Here is a 22,592-nt window from a genome sequence, read left to right as displayed (position 1 = left end):
CATCTCTAGAATCAGTTCTAACTACAGAAGCATAGACCAATGAAGAGAAACAGTAAACTTTACCACATTTCCAAACACTATACTATGGTGGTGACCAATAAACAGGATCTTCACCTAATAAAACTTCACTGATTTTAGGGGGAATCCACACTAGCAGTTTCACTAAGACAAGTCTGTACTTTTAATGATGAAAGGATGTTATCATATGCAAATATGCCTTACATCTTAACTCCTCATTGGGTCCTAATTAGAATCAGTTTTACTTGGTAAGGCCCTGGAAGAAAGAGAACCCAAGATGTCCTACAGGATTGGTGACCTTGGCTACCTGAACACAGTCTTCAGGACCCCAGGGGGAAGGTCAACAGCTATTATCAAAGACATAACCTTCTGCTACAGGTATAACACTGACCCATTTTATTTGGACCTTGAGTTCAGTGGTCTCAGAAATGATTTACCACAGTGAATGAGAGGACTTTTCATATTGGCCAAACTTTGTTTCAGAAAGAGCTAAAGGGTAGCATTTACTGAAGTGCTGACTGACTTCAGGCAAAGGAAAGAGGTGTGCTGCTGTATTTTCCAGTTCAATTGCACTTTCTATTAGATGAACCAAGCTAACCACGCTTCATACCTGACTAAAAGGAGCACTAAACCAACTCTCCTATCCACCTATCAGAAACCTCAGGAGTTCTCACTTGAGTGCAAAAGCATTAATGTGAAAAGTTTACCAAAGATAACCAACAGAAAATAGACAACGAATAAATGACACTCAAAAAGAAATTTCCATGTGCTTTTTGATAAGTCATGAATACTCAAATACAAATCAAAATGAGTCATAACATTTCTGATATACATCAGATAATTATCAGAAATTATGAACAGTTCATGGTGCTGGAAAGGACGACACACTGGGGACAGAGAGGTGGCGGGAGGTGAAGAGGAAAAGGTGTGCAGGCTCAATTTGCACTGCTGTGGCTGCATGTCGGGACATCCAGGTGTGACTATGCGGGGGCCAGGTAAGCATTTTGATCCCCGCTTTCCTGGGTTCAAACAAGCACTTGTATCAAACACTCAATACAGAATATTAAAGGTTTCTCTGCATTGTTCTGAAGCTTGACATTAGTCTCCATTAACACTTAACTACATGTCTCATCAAATAAACATAAAATTATTTCCATGATAAACATCAGTAGGTGTTACTTGAAAGGAGGAGGAGGGAAGCCCAGGCTTCTTCCGTTCCTTTGAAGTTTTATTTTGGTTTCAATAAAAACTCGGGTAGCCAGCTGTGCAGACAGGGATGTCTCAAGACACTGACCATATTTCCTGCATAGTAAGAGGGCCAATAGGATGAGAAGAACCAAACGAATCTGTAAAAAGTTTAAGGAGTCCAGTGCTGCACTGAAAATGGGAAGCAGTTTAAACAGAGGAAAAAGAATAGCAAGGCAGTCAGGGAATAGAACAAGTACCATTCACGAAAATACCTGGGGGTGCAACCAAGCTGAAGGGTGAGCACATGTACACCAACTCAGATGAGAAAGTGTGACTGCAAACAGGGAGAAACAAGAACCCCTCAAATAAACACTGATATAAGGCCTCCTATGGCACACACTCTGCTTCACTCTGGCTTCGTGACATAAGGGACTACAAGTAGCCTGACTTTAGACAGCAGTGTCAGAAGATACCCACCTGCACTGGGTTAGAGAACTTGCTTAAGCACTGCATTGCCAAAGACCAACATCTGCAAGGTTTGCAAATCCAGCCACCAATCTCAGCAGTTTGTCTTCTTCACAGCGAAGCTGTTCAAGTCATTCAGGCTGTGAGGAGCCCCCTGGGCTGCGTGTTGATTCAGACAAGCTCCCCAGATGAGCTCAAGGAGGTTCCTCAGGACCCTAACTGCACAGCCTTATCAGTTTTCCTTCCAACACCTCCAGAAGGGATTCTCGGTTATTTACTGCAGTGTGGGCTGAAGGATTCCATTAGCAAGCTTTCAGGGTACACAGAAAAATTCCAGAGGAATTACACAGTAGTACAAGTAGCTCTTTTTGATGTGCAGAATTAACTTTTATTTCAATCAAGACTACCGACTAAGAATTCTTAAGCTATGAATCTAATTAGAAGAGAACGTGATTCGCCACATTTGAACCATTCAACTTGTAGACATGAAGGCCTTGATATAAATCTTCCATTCCTATTAGTATTTTGGCAACAATCACATATTAAGTAAACCCTTAGGACTTACTCTCAGGAAATCGCCAGAAGAGAATACCCAGAGTGAACACTTCATTCCCATTTGTCCACCAGGAAAATATATCTCTGACGATCTACTGGAGATCCCCACAATTCACCACTGATGTTAATAGATGGAGTAATAAATCGTTTTTGCTGTCCTTCCTCCAAAGCATAATAATCTCTAAGATTAATGCACTAATTCATATTGAGCAAATACCCTATTACCAGTTACTGACTGAGGTTCTAAGGAAACAAAAATCAGGCAGGCAGGAATCCTACACGCAAAGAATTTCCTTGTGAGGTCAATCATCCTTGGACAACAGTAGGTTAAGCCACTACCTGTGACACCACCATCCCATTTGGGCGCCGCTTCATATCCCAGCTGCTCTGCTTCTGATCCAGCTCCCTGATAATGTACCTGGGAAACTAGCAAAAGATGGTCCAAGTACATGGGCCCCTGAACCTGTGTGGAAGACCCAGATAAAGCTCCTGGCTCCTGGCTTCAGTCTAGCCCAGCCCTAGCTGTTAGGAAGTGAGCCAGCAGATGGAAGAACTCTCTCTCTCTCTCTCTCCCTAATTCTGACTTTCAAGTAAATAAATGAATTAAAAAAAAAAAAAAAAAGATTTGGGCCGGCGTCGCGGCTCACTAGGCTAATCCTCCGCCTTGCGGCGCCGGCACACTGGGTTCTAGTCCTGGTCGGGGCGCCGGATTCTGTCCCGGTTGCCCTCTTCCAGGCCAGCTCTCTGCTGTGGCCAGGGAGTGCAGTGGAGGATGGCCCAAGCGCTTGGGCACTGCACCCCTTGGGAGACCAGGAGAAGTACCTGGCTCCTGCCATTGGATCAGCATGGTGCGCCGGCCGCAGCATGCCGGCCGCAGTGCGCCAGCCGCAGCGGCCATTGGAGGGTGAACCAACGGCAAAGGAAGACCTTTCTGTTTCTCTCTCTCACTGTCCACTCTGCCTGTCAAAAAATAAAAATAAATCAATCAATAAATAAATAAATAAATAAAGATTTGAAGGATCTTGCAAACTAACCCTGAAGGCGGGAGGCCTAGCAAATCTTCCCGTTTCTCAAACTTTAGGGTTTGCCTGACCACAGTTAAGACTGTCTGGAGGGAACACCAGATGAAGCCATTGTACCGAGTAGTGGTTCATGGAAGACCTGGGATTCAAAGCCCATTCTTACCATGTTTTAAGAACCAGCTCCTTTTGAGTTTCTCTTCATTTATAATCCCAAATCACTGGGTTTAAAGAAAAGCTTAAGATATGTAAATATATTTTCTTCCATCTAGTAATTAAAACCTTTGGATTAAACATACTGGCTCCTGAATTCTCCCATATTCTCTAAAGTGGTATTTACATAAAACTCTTTAAATAACAGGCAATTGCATTGTATATCCCTGGCTTAGACAGTGAAAAGAAGTGAGTCTACTGACAGAGCAGCAGAAAAGTGAGAAGAGTTGATGACTGAGCCAAGCAGTTCATGTGATGACTTTGCCAGCTGACGTCTCTACCCATGTACTTACAGCCCAACGCATGCCTCACTGTAAGTACGGCTGGACTTGATTGCCTTCGCCAACTCTAAGATGCTTAAAGGAAGTTAACAGGTCCTTGCACCTCCCAGCTCCATCAGTAACAAATATTAATTCTGCAATATTGTGATGTAGTTTGTATCATCCTAGCTCTAATTTAATTAAATAGATACAGCTCATGTCAGCTGCTCCTTCATGTAAAATAAAAACACTTTTTGGGATGAGCATTGTAGTGCAGCAGATAAAGCCACTGTCTGCAATACCAGCATCTCATAAGGGCACCAGTTCATGTCCTGGCTGCTCCACTTCTGATCCAGCTTCCTGTTAATGGCCTAGGTGTTTGGGTCCCTGCCACCCATGTGGAAGGCCCAGATGAAGCTTCTGGCTGCTGGTTTTGGCTTGGCCCAGCTGCAGCCATTGTGGCCATCTGAGGAGTGAACCAGCAGATAGAAGCTCTCTTTAAATTAATTAATCAATTGAAAAAAAAAACACTTCTCAAATTAATAAGAAAGCATCCTAGTGCTACTTGAAGATTTTTTAAAAGCTTAGAAATATGCTTACAAACAATGGAATTATCACAAAACCAATACTTGCATCTTTCTAAACAAATATTTAAAGCAGATATATATGTACGTGTGTGTGTGTGTGTGTGTGTGTGTAAAGAGAGAGAGAGAGAGAGAGAGAGATCTTCCATCTGCTGGTTCACTCTCCAAATGACAGCAATGGCCAGGGCTGAGCCAGGCTAAAGCCAGGAGGCAGCAGCTTCTCCCATGTGGGTGCAGGGGCCCAAGGGCTTGGGCCATCTTCTTTCTGCTGCTTTCTCAGGCACATTAGCAGGGAGCTGGATTGGAAGTGAAGCAGCCAGGACTCCAACCAACACTATGGGATACCAACACTGCAGATGGAAGCTTAGCCTTCAATGTCACAGCACCAGCACCAATAAGTTGTTTGTTTTTTTTTTTTTTAATTTATAGTGCCAAATGTTAAGTGAGCATGGTGTTCATCCAACCCAACAACATACTGAGAGAGCAGACACAGAAAACTCTTCACACCACTGGAGATCAGGGAAATATGCACCTGTGATTGCAGAGGACTCAGGCTGTTTTCTCAGAATGTTTTCTCGAGTTGGAAGACACGGAACTAAACATGGATTCCAATCATGCCTTGGGCTTCCTCATTGTGGTCATAGTAGATTTTCTGTTTGTATTCCCCTATTTTAAAACCAAAATGACATCATCACCATCATCAGCAAGTCAAGTCACATCTGAAGGTTAAAAAAAGGAAGAAAATCAGGGCCAGCATTGCAGCACAGTGAGTAAAGCTGCCACCTGCAATGCTGGCCTCCAATATGGGCTCCAGTTTGTGTCCTGGCTGCTCCACTTCCAATCCAGCTCCCTGCTAATGGCCTGGGAAAGCAGCAGAGGATGGCCCAAGTACGTGGACCTCAGCCAGCCACCCATGTGGGAGACCCAGACGAAGCACTTGGCTCCTGGATCCTGCCTTCAGCCTGGCCCAGCCCTGGTGGCTGCAATGGAAGATCTGTCTCTCCTCTCTCTCTCCCTCTGTGTAACTTTGACTTTCAAATAAACAAATAAATCTTAAAAAGGGGGGAAAAGTGGGAGGGAATCATCTGCACGGAAACACATGTCAAATGTGTATCAATCACCCAGGTACTCATCTGTGCTATAAACTATTGCTCAGTCATCGACACCATGTCATTCCAGCTAATCACATATTACAAGGATGTAATCTACAACATGACCCCAGGCTTCCACATAAGGCACGAAGCTCAATATGTGAGAAATCAGGAGGCAGCATAATGAGTCTGGGATGCTAAACAATGCTTAAGATAAAAATTTAATTGCAAAGAGCTCTCACTGCCCTTTCTATTCAACCACTCAGTGAAATCAAACTGATTTGACCCAGTGGATTAGGTGATCCATACCTGTGCTCTTTCACTTTTTTTTTTTTAACATTTATTTGTTTGTTTGAAAGTCAGAATAACAGGAGGGGGAGGGGGACAGAGATCTTCCATCTGCGGGTTCACTCCCCTGATGGCTGCAACGGCCAGAGTTGGGCCAGGCCTAAGTCAAGCCAAAGCAGAAGCCAGGAGCTTTATGCAGGTCTCCCTGTAGATGGCAGGGATCCAAGCACTTGGGCCACTTTCTGCCACTTTCTCAGGCCATTAGCAGAGAGCTGAATCGGAAATGGAGCAGCTGGGACCCAAACCAGCAGTCACAGGCAGTGGCTTTACTAGCTATACCACAAAGCTGCTTCCCTATGGATTACTTTAGAAATCAATTTCATCTTTGGAACAAAGACACAATTTGAATTTAATAAGCATTTCATCAATAGGAATCGTCTTAGGAAAACGAGGCCTGGGGCAGGCATGTTGGTACAGCTAGGACACTCTTTGGGATGCTTGCATCTCACATCAGAGTGCCTGATTCAGATCCCAGATAGCCCTCACTTCCAACCCAGCTTCCTGGTAATGCACCCGAGAGGCTGTAGATGTGCCTGGATTCCTGCCACCTATGTGGGAGACATGGAGTTCCTGGATGCTGGTTTTGGCCTGGTCCAGCCTTGTCTGTTGTGGATATTTGGGGAGTGAACCAGCAGATAGAAGATAACTCCCTCTCTTTCTGCACTGTTCCTTCAGTCATTCAAATAAATAAACAAATCTTTATTTTTGAAAAGAAAGAAGAAATGAGGCGCTGACTTGATGAGAGATCTTAGGAGGACAAAACATTTATCTCTGAGAATCTTGGTTAGAACTAAGACCAATGACACTAGGAGTGAGATTGGAAGGTGAATGCTGACCACTCATCCAGGAGTATGTGAAAACGGAGAAGAAGGGGGAGAAAGTCACAAACGTCTTAACTGGGCTCTCTCCCACCAAAACAAAAACAAAAACACTGTGATGTTCATTGAAGGTTCATTACAAGCCAGTTCTTGGAAGTGGAAGTAAAGCAAAAGACACCATTCTAAAATGCACCCTGTTGGTCCAGCAGGAGGTCACTTGACCATGACACATGCTCTTCAGTGCATCCAGTCCTTTACTGGACTGCAGGCTCGGTGCTAGAAAGGGTCATCCAAAAATTAACAAAGCAAGGTCCTGGCCTCACAGAACTCAGAACACAGAATCAGAGGTAAATTATTTCTTAATTCATTAGGTTTATAATTGATTAATCTGAAAAGATTTCAAATCACATGCTCCTCTAGCATATGATACTCCTGACTTCACAAAGGCTGTAAGGCTGTTACTAAAATATATTGGTTAAGTGGCTCAATAATGATTGATCTGAGGCAGACCAACAACATTCAATGATTTGGAAGAGCAAATCACTGGGAGGTGGGAGGGCTGGCAAGAACTACCATCAGCCCCAGCTTTGACTCACTGTGTTGTATTTCTGAGAAGTTTCCACAGTGTAACACCATGTGCTTCCCACAAGTAATATAAAATTTCATTCTTCCATTTGAGATTCTACCTTAGGAGGCCCAGATGCATGAGCCATCAGTTCTAATTACCTGTAATGTCTCAGGGCTTTAGAACAATTACTACTAAGGTTACTGCCTGGAAACAGAATAATCACACTAATTGGAATTCATCAGCTATTCATCTTCATAGTAAGCAGAACTGATGTGGTGAAACTTGGTGTCCATATATGGAAGTCACGTCAGCTGCCAAAGGCAACTGTTAGAAGTCATGTGCTCCCCAAGAATATGATATACTGTGCACCAACAGAGCACTTGGTATACATCAAAAACTGTTACAAAGCACTGCTATTGGTCAACAAAACCCCCACATCCCTGCCTTCTAGGGGATTTAACCTAAGAATAGAGGCAGTAAATAATCATCAGCTTATTAAGTGCAGAAACAAAACTGCCCATGCCATGACATGGGCCCTCTTTGGGAAAGAGTAACTTCCACAGTAGGGAGAAAAATATTCCAGCCTGAGGAGTGAACTGGGAGTAACTCTGACAGGAGGCATGAGCTTGGGACATGGGAGCACAGAAAAGTCGCCGGTGTGACTGTGACTGAATAAGACCGAGCAGATGAGAAAACAAGTAAGAAAGGAGGGTGGAGAGGAAAACGCAGAATCAATGTGCAGGACGCCTTACAGATCAGCCAAGGACCCTGAACTTCATTCTAGATGGAACAGAGAGGAATGGCATGCTTGGACTTAGGAGAGTGTTAAGGCAGTGATGCAGGAGAAGGACAGAAGCTTCAGTTAAATTCATGACTTAGAACACAGGGAAACAGACATACGTGAGACAGTCAAACTCTGTGGCCCAGGAAGAGTCAGGGAGGACACTTTGGGGAGAAACGTGCAGTTTTCTGGACTTATAGAAGAAAATGCACAGAGAGACCATTTTCAACACCAGGTTGAAAACAGGTGTTGTATAAAGACAATAGTTCATAATTCTGTAATAACTCATATCACATGTTTTATGCAGATTCATAAGTAAAAATTTTTTTATGAAACATATTAAACAATATCAATAATTTTAGGGCCAGTGGTTTGTCTATCTGGTTAAATTAAATTTTTACATTCGGGGCCAACACTGTGGCATTGGGGATTGAGCCTCTGCCTGTAGTGCCAGCATTCCATTTGGGCACAGGTTCAAGTCCTGGCAGTTCCACTTCTGATCCAGCTCCCTGCTAATGGCCTGAGAAAGCAGCAGCAGATGGCCCAAGTGCTTGGGTCCCTGTACTTATGTGGGAGACCCAGAAGAAGTTCCTGGATCCTGGCTTCAGATTCCCCCCAGCTCCAGCCATTGTGGCCATTTGGGGAGTGGACCAGCAGATGGAAGACCTCTCTCTCTGTCTCTCCCTATCTGTAACTCTGCCTCTCAAATAAATAAATAAATAAATCTTTAAAAATAAATAAATTTTTATATTCAATTTCACTGTGGAGTAATGCAGTAACAGTTCTACAAGTACTACCATAGTTAGCACAGCATGAAGAAACTTGAAATCTGAAGCAACAACTGAATTGCTTCAGAGCATCCCCAAAAGTTGTAATTTGCTTTTTCAAAAGATCCCCGCAAACGTGTTAAATGTCAGTTTCCCCACAGCCACATGTGTTGAGAATGTCCCTCCAGGAAAAACCCTGTGAGTATTATTACCTACTTTGTTGCCTGGAAAGGCCCCAAACCTCATTAGTCTTGATTTTTGTGGTCATTAAGCATCTCACGGTTCCTGGCACCCTTACTTCCTGTCCTCAGTGTTGCACTACATCATAAACCTCTGCAAGGGCCAACCACTCTTGCTATTATTAAAGTCCCTGTCTTCTAATGGCTTGAGCCCCAAGTTTCTATCCAATAAAACTGGCCTCTCAATAAAATTTTGTCTGGTGAATCCTTACCAATAAGCAGAGATGCTAGGATAGGATTTAAAACAGGCGTGCACATCTAGTCAGCTCTTCCCTCTAATTAGAAGGATTCTATCAGCACCACTGTTGGCAGATTTTAAAATTCATTTCCCCAGAGTTAATTCCATTCTAATTTAGAATATCTCTTTATATGATATGCACTAAGCATATCCAACTCTCTTTCTCTAATCACTCTCTTAAAATAGTTGAACATGTAGATAGCCAAACGGGAAAGTCTTCAGGCAGAAGGAAAGCATCATAGCACTCATACAGTGTCCAAGTGAAAAACAGCCTCACTGTGCAACAGTCTCACCAAGGTGGCAGGTACCTAGGGCACTGCACTGAGGATTCTGATGTCTCTTTCATGTGCTCTTGTTCATGCTGAGTACAAGGGAACTGGACCTTCCCTTGCCATCCTCGGGAGGATAGAGACACAAAAACCTGACTTTTGGATCCTGTGCCAGGCTCTGTCTCCCAGTGATGCGGATTTTACAGAAATTAACATCTTTGTATCACACGTATCAAAGAGGAGCCTATGGTTGCCTCACCTGGCTTCATGACGGCTAAACCAAAGCTCTGAAGTTGTCAACTCTGCCTTCTCTCTGCTTCTTGAGAGCAGGGGCCAGTGAAGCAGCATTTTGTTGAGTTTGACTTTGTTTCCTAATATTTAACAGGGATTATCATGTGCTCAACTGCATCCCCCAAAATTCTTATGTTGAAGCCCTAACCCCTAGTACCCCAGAATGTGACTGCATTTACAGATGGGATCTTAAAACAGAAAGTTAAAAAATGAGGCTGACTGGTGTCCCAATAGGAAGACACCAGAGATTCACACACACACACACACACACACACACACACACATATGGGGCGTGGAGGCTTCAAAGAAACAAAATCTGCTGAACTTCATCCTGGACCTCAGCCTTCAGAACCATAAAAATCTATTTCTGGGGTGGGTTTTTAGCCTAGGAATTAAGACACCAGTTAAGATGTCACATCCAACATCGAGGGTCTGGGTTCAAAGCCGGGCTCTGTTCCGAACTCCAGCTTCCTGCTAATACAGACTGTAAGAGGCAACAAGGACATCTTAAGTGATTGTGTCCCTGCAACCCCCACAGGCAACCTGGAAGGAGTTCCTGGACCCCACGTTTGGGCCAGGCCACAGCCAGAGGATATGTGGAGTGAAGAGCAGACGGGAGCACACATGCGCAGGCTTGTTCTCTCAAAATTTAAAAAAAGAAAGCAAGCAGGTACCTATTATTTAAGGCATGGAAGCTGGAATCTCTCCCACTTCCATGCCTGCAAGTGCGTCTCCCACCTTCCCTTCCCTGCCTCCCATGGCTCCTTGTCCTCCTCCCGCGTAAACGAGGTCACTGCCGATCTAAAACCATGCAACTCTGCTTCTGGTACGGTACTTACCAGGAACAGTGACCACACGGGGGAATCTAGACGCTCCCAGGAACAGAAAGGAAGGGAAGTCCCAGGAACACAGCAGCAAAGGCACCAACCTCGACCTCCCCTTAAGGCCAGCCATTTCCCTCTTTACAGAATGACTTCACAAATGTCAAATTTTAACAGGAAACGCAACTGTTCACACAGAGCTCTTCTCTCCAGACTGGAATTGTGGAATTAGCTAAGGAGGTAGTTCAATGCGTTATCAGAGCTAGACTTAAATGGAAACGCATCCCCAACCAACTTAACCTCACACTAACCAGGGTGCCTCTAAGTGTTCTGAAGCGTGGGTCGGTCTCTTGCCTATTTCTCCACCAGGTGAAGTATGCAAACTGTTGACATGCCAGGGCCTGCTGGTTTGCCTGGCTGTGTGTTGCTAACATTAACTACTGTCTTAACACCAAAGGGTGTTTTTTTAAAGCTCTATCTCCTCCATTTCTCACCCTCTTCCTACAGGAATTGCACCCAACTCAAAACTGCCTTCAGTTTTTTTTCCTTGCCTTAGAAGCAGCGGTTAACATTTTTGCAGTATTACATCATGCCGGACTCCTTTGCCCTTTATCTGGGGTTCCTGCCTGGCTCATTCCAGAAGTGACAGAGGCTCCTCTTTTGGTGGTGTGCCTAGCCCATGGGATTAACACACAGACAAGGACCCCAACTAGTGGCTCCTATCCTAATTTGCCCATTGTCCCTTCTGGCCACCAATTTCTTCTCTCCTTAACAGGGAAGTTGTTGCTGGAAACAAAGGTACAATCAAAGAATCTGTTGCTTACCAACAGCATTGAGGTTGAAATTTCAGCAAAGCTATTAGTGTGAAGTGATCATTAATATGACTTTTGGTGAGGTAGGGAGATGTGAAACCTGTTGACTTTTACATTTGCCTTTTTGTTAAATTTTCGGCATTCAGAGCTGGCATTAAATTAAACAATGTATCTTAGAAGCATTGACAAAACTCCTTTCTCACAAGAGTCCATTCCATGTAAAACCGTGAGTCTTACCTTGATGAAATCTCTTGTTAAAATCCCACTGTATAGCTACTTTTCTGCATGTGCAGGAGGTTGAGTTCTAGAATGTGCTTCCTCCCTGCCACCCACATAGAAGGGTTTGGTACAGACAAACTCAGAGCTAAGCTCTGGATGGTAGAAACAAAACCAGTTAGAACAGAAAGACAGAGGTGAATGGTGTGCACTATGAACATTGTGCTTTTCTATTTTTATCTCTTCCACCAATGTGAATGAGATTTTTCATCAGTTAACCACTGAGGTTGGATGAGGGAAAACCCTAACATTAAGTTGCAAGCCTGAGGAGGAAACACACACCTGAAAAGCCAACACCCACCTGGTCTTGACAGCTTTTTGCAGTGAACGGGTGCAGACACTTGTTGCTATTTGTCTGAACAAATACTAACGTTTCTGAAACCAGGCTTCTAAAGTCCGATTGGACAGCCTCTGCTGTCAATAGAGTGGCACTTCCCACCCCTTTCACCCAAGGCCCACAAGCCTTTGTCACCAATTGTCAATGGAGATTCTTTCCTTTATCCTTAGGAAAATGAGTCAGAGAAGATTCCAGGAACCTTATCTAATCAGAGGAAAGCCTTTAGAAATTACCTAACTGGTCCCTAGCTCCCCCTGTCTTTTCCCTGAACAGTAGGATGAAGAAGGAGCCATGTCAGATCCGCCCACTTGGAAATCAGATTCGTCCAGGTTTTCCTTTTCTCCAATAATCTGAAATATGCCTAAGAAAACACAGTTGAGCTTGTCCACTACTGAAATGGCTGAGAGCATTTGTGAAAGTCAAAGTCAGTCAATGTTCCTACAGCCCCTGCATTCTCCAGGGCAAGCTCAAAGCAGCTGAGGGACAGAACTCAATCAAGATTCAAGAGTTGAGGGTTTCTTCTTAATATCTTTAGGAAACAGTGCCATTCCCTCTGTTAGTACATGGTTACAGTTATTCTCTTTTGATACATTATTTCCCCAATTAGTTCCTGTTACTATTTAAGTTGGCTCTTGTATTAGTCTATGTGGTAATAGTGTTTTGAATGGACTGCCAATGGCAAAATAAAGTGGGTCTTTTCAAAAATCACCATACCCAGCAAACCAGGAAACTTGTAATTCAGGAAGTTCAACCAGGAGAAGCTTTTCTCTAGCATCTATTTCCTCAAAAACATAAAAAGTAGCTTTCATTTGGGTTTATTTTAAAATATATCCACTTCTGAATTTATCTATCTAATAGTCAAAACCATTATAAAAATTGGGAAGTCATTTGTTACAGATTTTCTGGGAAAAAAATATAAATTCATCAAAGCTCCACTTCACTGAAGCTTCTAAATAGATCATTTTAAATACATTTTAAATAGATCATTTTAAAACTGCATCCAACCTAAAACTAAACTCAACAGAGTTTACCCACAAACAAATGCTTATAAACAGTTTCGATTGCGAACATCAGTTTCAAACATTCCAATACCGAGCTTTACGAAGTGTGTCAGTAACTAAGTACGGAAGTTCCCTAGTTTAGGGACTACTTTGGAAACTGACAGCTCTTTTAAGTGCTCTAAACCAGCCCAAATACTGTAAATGGTAACTCTAAAGAAAAGGGATTAAACTCCTGTTTCATACAGCTCTCAAGCCAGTAAGCCAGATGACACTAGTACTCAGCACAGAAGTCCTCTGCAGCCATCACCTGCCCACAACAGTGGGCACAGGGACCTCCCAAGAGGCTCCTGAGCATTTCTGGGGCAGGATTTTGACTGTCCCACTTGCTTTGCAGCCCCAAAGTCTCAAGTTCTTTTCAATCCTGCACCCACCATCACATGCTCCTAACCCTGCACCACCACCGCTCATTATGGAACAAAGACACAACACTAAAATGTAGTTTTTTGAGGAAAGTCACTTGAGTGCCTGCCATGTATTCTTCAGCATTTGAAGGAAATCATGTGCATATAATGTAATTTCAAAGCGAAGGCTGGCAGGTGGAGAGAGCAGTGGCAGGCAGTAACTGGGGACTTCCCACGAGAACATGGATGAAAAGGCAGAACAGGTTCCCTTCAAGGGGGATGGCAAGACAGGCATAAGATTGGACTGGATTTTCAAAAACTGATACCAGGGGAAAGACTGGGGGGAATTTTTAAAAATGTCCAGGCTTCTCTCTGCCCCCCTCCGAAGGGAGGGGGTAGCAGGAACAAGGTTTTCTTGAAAAATAACCTGGGTTTCTGCTCAGCCACTAAGCCAGCTCTTAGGGCCTGCAGCAAACCACTAACTGATCTAAGACCCTTTTGTGTTCCCAAATAAGTATCTTAGCTCTGGGCTTTGAAACATCTTGCTACAATGACACAACTATTCAAAGGGACCTAGACTGCAGTTAGGATAGATGTTAACAAACTTACAACTCAGTTTATTTCTACACAGGCAACTCTAACTACATAGCTGGAAATGGATCTACCTAGTACCTGAGTAGTATCTCAAAAGCTGAAATACAGGTGAGGCATTTGGGATATGATTTCCAACACTGAAGTATAAGGAGGAACCAAAAAAGAGGCCAAACAAGTCCACATCCACGGACAGTCCTTAATCGCAGAAAATCATCATCATCATCATCATCAACTAGAGAAGGTGCCACTTAAGGATGCTGCCCACGTTCACTATGACAAAAAGCACGTCTGACCCATACATAACCTAGTATGCTTTTAATTATTATATATTCAAATTGTACACTGTATCTTTTCCATAATTTTTATTGAATAACTACCACCTTCTCTAAATAAATATTAAAGATATTAATATGCTAAAAGATCACCATGTTATCCTCAAGGCTTATAGAATGTACATGAATGCAGCATTAGTGAATGGGATAGGTTGAAAGCTAGCATACATGAATTCAAATGTTACCACTTCCTATTAGCTCTAAGATCTTAGGTACATTATTTAACCCTCTCTTTTCCATTTACTTATAGGTAAAATATATTTCACAATTTAATTGAGACAATAAAGTTCAATAATAACCTTTATAAGACATAAAGGTCAATAGTGTCCATTTTCATCCTTTAATTCTCCCAAATTAAATTATAACTTCCCTTCTGAATCTATAAGATTTAAAAACTTATTTTAAGAAATTATTTAAAATAATTTTTCTATAATAAGAATGACTTTACCTTTGCTAAAGAGCAAAATCAATTGTCCAGAGGACAAAATTAAATCATTTGGGCAAATCCTTGAATTAAATACCTGAAATGTTAAGACCAATTCCAGGACTGATCCACCCCAAATATCTGAAATTCCAAAGAACTTTCTTTTTGTTTTGAAAAGGCCCTGTGACTAAGGTCTCCTTGGGGATAATTACTTCCAAAAATTTATCAACTGGTGACAACACCTTTGCATTCCTAAAGACTACAAGCAGCAAGTTTATTCCTAATACGGAGTTAAGTAAGAATGTGGGAAAGAGAAAACAACAACACCGTGTGTATATGTGTGTGTGGGTGGGTGTGGGTGTGTGTATGGCCAAGTTGGAATGTCACTAGATAACACATAACACAGAATTTGAAATATCTAAATCGGTTTATCACTCTTAGTACTAATGACTAAGAGATTTCTCTCAAATGCTAATGAATGCACCTCCATTCAGGACACAAGAAAGCCAAGTATTTTCAAGAATCTTAATGAGTTTTGCCTATTCCCAAGGTCATACAACTAATCAAGTTGAGTCCAGGGCTCAACAGATCAGAACAGTGAGCCTTTCTTTCTCTAAAGGTCTCTGAAGTTCCAAGGACTTTTCACCTTTTTTTTCTTTTCATTTAAAACAATAGTCACAGGGCTGGCGCTGTGGCATGGTGGGCTAAGCCCCAGTCTGCATTGCCAGCTTCCCCTATGGGTACCAATTCAAGTCCCAGCTGCTCCTCTTCTGATCGGTTCTATGGTATGGCCTGGGAAACCAAGTGCTTGGGCCCCAGCATCCACGTGGGTGACCCAGAAGAAGCTCCTGGCTCCAGATTGGCTCTGCTCCGGCCGGCCGTTTGGGGAGTGAACCAGCAGATGGAAGACCTTTCTGTCTCTACCTCTCTGTGTTTGTAACTCTCTCTCTCAAATAAATAAATAAATAAATCTTAAAAAAAAAAATAAAATAAAACAATAGTCATTTAAGAGGCAGACTGAGAATGTTAACCTTCTACTCACTGTGGGCTTATGAAAAATAGTACAAGTGTTCTGACAACATAGTCAAGGTATCACAGCTACACCTGGAGGATTTTTCTAAATAACAGAACTCAAAATTCCAACCAACCACTGTGTAAGGCACCACCATTGGTCTGTCTTGCAATAATCATTTGGTTGAAACAAGCTTGTGAAAAGCTGTAGACATACCGGAGTAGAGGAAACTGGAATTCTTATCACTTTAATGGTGAATGTGATTTATAAAGATACACTGAGTATGTATGAAGCATTATCCTAAGTGCTTGACAATTTCACTTAATTCTTAGAATAACCTTGTATTACATTCCTTATTTTATAGGTAAGGATCGGAGCACAGAAGAACTAAGAAATTTGCCATGTCTTATACAGTTAGCAAATGGCTGAAACAGGATTCCACTTGTGAATCTGACTCCAAAATCCGATCAACCAACCTAACCCTACAAAGTTGGCTTCCTAAATACCATACTCCCTACGGAATAGACGAACAATTGCCAAAATATACATTCCAAATAGATGCTATATGAAATACGAAATTGAGTCCTTGCTTCCTCATCCAAAATGAGTCAATAAAGTTTTTAAAATGTTCAACCGATAAGGGGGAGATCTTGTGAATGTTTTGCCTTCCCCACCGAACACCATTTTCCAATATTATCCTGAAATGTTTCCTTATGCCCTGGGCCCCTGTTGTGCTTACAGATGGTTTCTATTTCTAAATCTCTAAAGCTTTCAGGAATGTCTTCCTGGACTTTCAAGCCAGCTCAGTTGCAACTTCTCAGCACTGAGGGCCCTGGCTAGTTGAACAAAAACCTCTGCTTCCCCAGGATTTGTACTTAAATCCTTAAGGTGCAGAGAAATAAACAGTCTGGTGTTCTCTGCCACCCATTTCATCCCATTTCTGACTTGCGCAGGGAAAAAGAGAATTCTGTTTTAATCATAGCTTCTTAGGCTTGTGTCTCCTCAGGATCACTCAACTATGTTCTGTTGAGAATGACTCTGCATGGCCATCTTTTCTCTTGAGAGAGCACACCAGACCATTCTTCTCGGTGACACTTACCTAGAGGTCTGCCTTCATAGCTGTGAAGGGAATGGCACGTAACAAAAGCCTTCCTTGGACAGGCTGGCAAAGGCTGTGGTTTTAAAAGATTACCCCTGTATTTTCTTAAAAGAATTTAAACGCCACCTCTTGAGTTAGTAAGCAGCCCTGGGAAACTCAAGGAGGGTGGCCATGCTGACATCACATAACCCCCTTCTGGGCAAATTCCCACACAGCACCTCCCAGAATTTCAAACGCGTTTATACAAAAGGACAAATGTGGGGAATTATGACATTTGGGCACCTCTGAAATTAAGATCTGCCTGAATATCCCTGAAGTTCTCAGATCTGTATTAATTATCCTGGCATAAAAATACAGCTGCACATCCACAAATTAGTGATGTCAATCACACTGACCCTGCTGAAAAACACAGGCTGAGAGGCTGAGCTGCCCTTAAGAACCAGCCATGGTACTTGTTCAATTTCAGACAGTATGTGTGGTCCTTATTATAACCTGAAAATAGGAATTACTATCCCATTTTACAAGCGGGAGAAATGGAATTCAGCAAGAATTGATGTCATTCCCCCATGATGCCCTGGGAAATCTCCCTCCACCACAAACCTCCCCAACACATAAAGAATATTTTTTCTTTGAAAAATTTCTAACTATTGAAACGTCACAGTTATTTCCTGATATTTGTCCACCATCATTAAGTTAAAGGGTAAAACTCATATTGAATGGATTATCTAACACCTTAATAGCATAAATTGTAAAGGATTATATGAATTTTTAAAAACTAGGAAAAAATGACAAAGATTAGGCACATATTCCTCAGGAATGTTCCATTTGTCTCTATACCTAGGGCTTTTCCTTTAGCAGTTGCCTGGGTTCCACTTTACCAGCTAAGACACTCACTGAGAAGATAAAGAAGGTGTGAAATGAGTAGGTAAAAACTACTTAAGCAGGATAAACACTTAAACAAATCAAAGCATTTTTTTCAACAGAATCAGATACCAGAGGATTTGGTAAATCATAGTTTACAAGTCTTTTATGGGTATTTTTAAAAATAATTTACAAGAAAAATAAGACAGAAAAATTTTATTAATTCTTTATTTAGTAAGCATTGTTTATCCCAGCCTTTAAAGCTGAGTAATGCTTAAAATACGTGAACAACTTAGCTTAAGATACTCAATGCAGTTCGTTTATCTTGGGGAAACAGTGGGAGAAGTTGAAAATGAAATTATCAGTAAACTAGGTAGGCTTTCTCTTTTCAGTACATATTTAGAACAGAAATTGCTTATTTTTCAAAGATCAACTAGGTTAATGTCATGAATAAGATTTTATTTTATGGCATATGTGTGTATAGGTATATGAATGTCTTAATTGCTTTTAGAAATTATTTTTTTATTCTGCTAATTTTTTTTTACAAAACTATCATTAATAACACAATCATCCATTTCACAGTAATCAAATCATAAGTTTTTCTCCGATGTCACAATTCTCTTATCTTGACCATGGAATGTTTGAAATAATTGTCCTTAATGTGAAACTTAAAACTAAAGAGACAGCAAATAGCACATATTAGATCACAATATGGCTTGTTCTGATATATCCAGGTGGTTTCTAAAGAGGTCTCCAACGTTAAGAAGCCTAACCGCTTAGGGCTTTTCTATTGGATATTTACAATAGGGTGAGATGAGGCGAGCAAAGATTCTCTTCTACACGTCACAATGGCTGCCTGAACACCAGTTAAAGAAGAGAAATGACTGTCCATATAATCACTGTTGGTGCACTGCATCCAAAGCTTAATTAGAAGTCTTTGGCGAAAGACCAGCAGGCCAAAGGAATAAGGCAAGTCACAATAATTTTGTAATTCAACTTAAAAATTATCTTGTTCAAAACCCTAAGAGTCATTGAAATGTGTGTGTGTGTGTGTGTATATATGCTATTGATATTGGGCTATATTCCAACATATCCCCCCCAAAAAAAGACCACCACCTAAAGGAAAAGAGAAAAGAAAAAAACTATAAGTATACAGATAGCCTTTTAAACCAAAGTAAGCCACTCAACACCGAGTAGAGGGTATAACCTACATAAGCTAGAAGGCAGCCACACACAGCGGCCTTAACAAGAATAGGCCCTGATACACAAAACATGGTCATTGTCAATATCGAATTTTTATGAGAAGGGATAAGAGATGATTTCCATCTGCTGCCATGTGTTCTTCCACAAGGATGTACCTGAGGACAAATTCTTTTCAACAAAAACAACCAGTGCAAAAATAAAACATTTAGCTGGTATTTCATAAATGTGGTTAAATCCCCATATGAGTGGTAAAAATAAAGTAGCCCTCCCTCCCCCCAAAAAATCTCAAGGACTATCACTTGGAAAATCAATCATTTGAAAGAAAATTATACTTCAAAGGTATTTCGTGGCTTTTGCCAGGTTTGGGGGTGGAGGGAGAAGAGGAAGGCAGTGTGAACTCTATCTGCCTACCACCTCCTCCTTCCCCTTGCCTGCATGGCTGTCCCCCCAGGCTGAATGAGGTAAGGAGTGAAAAGAAAAGAGAAAGGGATCCTGGCCAGGTAACCATTTTCTAGCTCTGGATTTTGTAGGCCATCTTGTTCACACGAATGCCAAGATGTCTTCATTTTTCCCAAGGAGTGTCACCAGGGGCAACACCCACTGTCAGTCTGAGACCAATGCCCCTTCATCAAATGACCAACAACAAAGATGTGCCAGGCAAACGGTGGATTGATGCAAATGAAGAAAGCCAACATCCCCGCAGAGGTGTGTTACAAGAAAAAGAACAATGGACAGTATCAGAAAGAAAGAAAGAAAAAAAAAAAGCAGTGTGCGGCTAAAAAAAATTATTGAATCCACAATTCGTCCTCATCAGAAAAAAGCTACTCTTATTTTTGGTCAATTGAAATCTATCAGAAAGCAAAAGATGAACCCCTAGAAATGAAGAAACGGACACACAGGGGAGACACTGTCATTTGTGGGCAGGGTTTCTCTCCACATTTAGGGCAAACGCCTTTGTTCCTCAGCTCGCGAGGGGAGCGGGTGGGTGGATGATGGGGAGATCAGACCGGGCGGCTGGGCCTTCCACACCCTGCTCTGCGGCGCATGCGCGAGGCCAAGACAAAGGAATAGGTAATTACAGACCCGATTCATTCATTTTGCCCGCAGTACTGGGGATGTGTGCGCCCAGGCTGGAATCCTGGGGTCTTGGAGAGGGGAGGCAGGTTCCACACCCCCGTAGTAGAAGACGACCTCGAGGCCAGTGTTTGCTCCTCGCCGCCCCCACCCCTGCACAAGTGCCAATGCGGGGACAGAGGTGTGTCAACCCCGCACCGCGTATGCCAAAAAAGCACCCATGTGCGCTGCGCTCATTTCTGCACAGCGAAAACCACTGGGGCCAGCGCTGTCCACCCAGCTCCCTTCGAGGCGGAAATGTCTCTGGGGAAGCAGATAAGGAGCCCTGCCAAGCGTTCGATGAATATTCATGAAAAGAATGCGGTTCCAACCACGCAATATGTGTGCAAGCGGATCCGTGGGTTCTGCAATTTTTATTTTTCTGAGCGGTGGGGGTGGGGCTGAAGGGGCTGGGGAGAGGACCAGGGAGGGGCAGTAGGGACTGGACGTCGGGTTTCAGCCTTGAAGCTGGAGGCACAATCTGTTGACCCCCGCCCCCCACCCCCAAGCCCGGGCTCCAGGCGGGGCTGGGTGCGCACTCCGCCGCGCGCGCTGTCAGGGTCAAGCTCACTCCCCCAGGAGGGGCAGCGGCTGGAGGCGCCCTGCGCCTTCTCCCAAACGAAGGCTCGAAACCAGAAAACGCTGCGGGGCAGCTCGCAGGGGAGCAGGCGGGCGATTCGGACACGTACTTGCGGCCAGGCTGGATCTGCTCGGGATGTGCTGCTGGACGCACGTTGTCTCGTGTGCCTCGTGGCCGAGGGCTGCCCCATCCAGGACCCAGGAGGCCCGCGGGGAAAGGGAACCCAACCCCCATCCTCCGGATCGGGCCAGGCTTGCCGTCTTCTTTCTCCCCTCATCCTCGCCCCGCCCCGGCCCCTCCATCTTCTGCCGCTGCGCCCCTCGCGCCGGGCGCTTTCTTCCCGGCCGTAGATGGCCCCGGGGACGACCACGCTCCCTCCAGCCCTCAAAGCCGAGTTTGCTGGACTCCCACGCGCTCCAAGGAGTTCGCATTGGGCGGTTTCCTCCCTCCACCAGCAGCCACCCCCTCCCCCCAAAAACTTCGCTCCCCCACCCCACCGGCCCCCTCGGCCTCCCCACCCGACGAGTGCACCCCGTTCCTTAAGTGCGACCTGGCCCCAGACTTGGGGGGGGGCTGCAGCCCGCCGCGCCGCCGTCTAACCCGGCCCCCTCGTCCCAGCTGCTCGCCGCGCGGGGAGAGCCCAGGGAGCTCCGGGGTGGGGCGCGCAGGCCCCGGGGCCGCGGTGGTGAGGGCTCACCAGGCGCGCCTCCTTACCGGCTCTGGGTGTCTGTGCCGCCCCTGGTGAGCGCGGTGCCGCCGAGGGCCCGGTCGCTGGCTTCGTCCGCCCGGTGCCTGGCCGCTGGCAGAGGCTCTCTCCCGGCTCGACGGCGCAGCCCGGAGCGAGGAGCGAGCTTGGAGCGCTGCCGCCGCCGCCTCGCCGCTGCTGCTACTGCCGCCGCCGCCGCCGCCGCAGCCTCTGCACCGCTCGCGCTCCCCCTCCCCTTCCGCCCAGCGCCCTCCCCCGCGCCCGCCCAGCCTCCCCGCGCTCGCCGACCCCGCCCGCCGCTCGCCCCTCCCCTGCGACCGCGCCCCGCCCGTCGCCCCCAGCCCCGCGGTCCGCGCGCCGGCGCCCCGCGTCTCGCCCTGCCCGCCCCTCCTGCGGGCGTCTCCCCTCGCTGCCCTCAGACCAGGACCTTGCGCTCTCCCGGACCCCCTTCCCTGTCCCCTCCCCCACTCTCTCTCGCCCCTCTCTCTCTCTGACTTGGAGCTGTGATGAGGAGCGCTGGAGCTCTCGCTCCCGCTACTTCAGGGGCTGCGACGAACGACGCCCCCCAGCTCCGGCTGCGGTGACAGCAGCCGCCTTCGACGGAGGAGAGAGTCCGAGAGCAGGGCAGGCAGCGCCCTGGGCGCGTCGGGACAGAAGCCTGTGGGGTTCGGGCTGCGCTCTGAGGACCACACGCGTACCTCGGGCGGCGCCTGCAAGCGCGGGGCTGAGCCCCTGGGGCGGCCGGCTGGACGCGCGGCGCCGCCCCTCCGAGGATGCTAAGGAGACTTCAGAGAGGAAGGAGGGCAGAGAAGAGCCCGAGGAATGGGGCCGTCGACCCTCTGATGTCTGCGTTCGCACGCAGGCCACCAGGTCTCTCGGAAGCGCATGGCTCCAGGCTGCGCCACCGCCGAGCCCGGGGCCCTGGGGAACAGCGAGGCGCAAAGTCGCCGCCGGGGTTGGGAGATAAGTTCCCTGACGCACCTGTTGGCAGGAGGGAAATGGAAAATAAAATAAATAGTAATAATTAATAACGTGACATCGATGACAACCGTGGCTCTTTCATTAGACAAAAGCCAGTTTTACCTTCCCGCAAAAACCCCATGCGGACCAAGGGAAGTTTTATTTGCTGCACTTGGGCGCCCTCTGGCTGTGCCCGCCTTGCCCGTCTGCACCACAGCACAGAAAAACGAGTGCCTTTCAGATCATTCTCCAGGAGGGTCTGCACCCTGCAGACCCGAGCGCGGATGTGGGGCAGGGCTGCCCCCCGGATTCGGGGGACGAAATGTAACCTTAGGAGGGCGGCAGCCG

At 45.1% G+C, this 22,592-nt stretch overlaps 1 protein-coding gene across 3 annotated transcripts in view; it reads right to left on the bottom strand.

Moving 5' to 3' along the window:
* The window catches only part of BASP1 (brain abundant membrane attached signal protein 1), a 93,626-nt gene that overhangs the window by 35,682 nt on the left and 35,352 nt on the right, over nt 1–22,592 (bottom strand). The window contains exon 1 of one of the 3 annotated variants that reach the window (XM_070056612.1): nt 21,293–21,496. The exons of the other annotated variants lie outside the window; for them this stretch is intronic. The gene's annotated coding sequence lies outside the window, so the exon portion shown is untranslated. Of the gene's footprint in view, nt 1–21,292; nt 21,497–22,592 lie in introns of those variants that run through there. 3 annotated transcript variants of the gene reach the window in all.

This window comes from Oryctolagus cuniculus, chromosome 14 (genome assembly GCF_964237555.1).
Source record: "Oryctolagus cuniculus chromosome 14, mOryCun1.1, whole genome shotgun sequence".
NCBI classification, from domain to species: Eukaryota; Metazoa; Chordata; class Mammalia; order Lagomorpha; family Leporidae; genus Oryctolagus; species Oryctolagus cuniculus.
This window is presented reverse-complemented; position numbering and strand designations above follow the sequence as displayed.